Source organism: Penaeus monodon, chromosome 24 (genome assembly GCF_015228065.2).
Source record: "Penaeus monodon isolate SGIC_2016 chromosome 24, NSTDA_Pmon_1, whole genome shotgun sequence".
NCBI classification, from domain to species: domain Eukaryota; kingdom Metazoa; phylum Arthropoda; class Malacostraca; order Decapoda; family Penaeidae; genus Penaeus; species Penaeus monodon.
In genome coordinates this window covers 9,776,276-9,776,821 of record NC_051409.1, presented here as the reverse complement: position 1 = coordinate 9,776,821, position 546 = coordinate 9,776,276, and positions in this window count along the sequence as shown.

The following is a 546-nucleotide window of genomic DNA, read 5'->3' as shown; positions in this document are numbered from 1 at the left end:
TCCTGACACATTTGATAAGACACTATCAGTACTTTGGCCACGATAAAGATCAACTTATTCGAAACCGCAGCACATAGTCTTGAAGATAAGCGTAAACTCAATTTACTTCCAGTTGCAATTTAACAAAATCCTTATAAACATTTCCATTCTCTTAATGTGAATTGTTTAATTATCACTCTACAAAATTCACCATCAAGGCATCGAATAGGTATATAAAAAAACGAATTGATATGACCTTTACCCATGCGATCGAACGCAATAGTGTCAAAAATCATACCAGGAGAATTTACCTGAACAGTGTCCTTTCAAACACCATGTGGAGTGATTGGATTTCTGTGAATTCCTCTGTAAGAAAGACGAAAATATTGTATTGTTTCAGTTATTTAGCGTGAGTGGTAGTTTTAAAGCAGTTTTATGCTGACTTTGGCATCGAAAAATTAAACATTGTGTTATTTTTTTGAGGAAGAACAACGAAATGTTTGTTTTCTTTGGTGGTTCTGCATGAATGGGGTTTCTATAAAAAAACTTCTTGGTTATGATTATGTA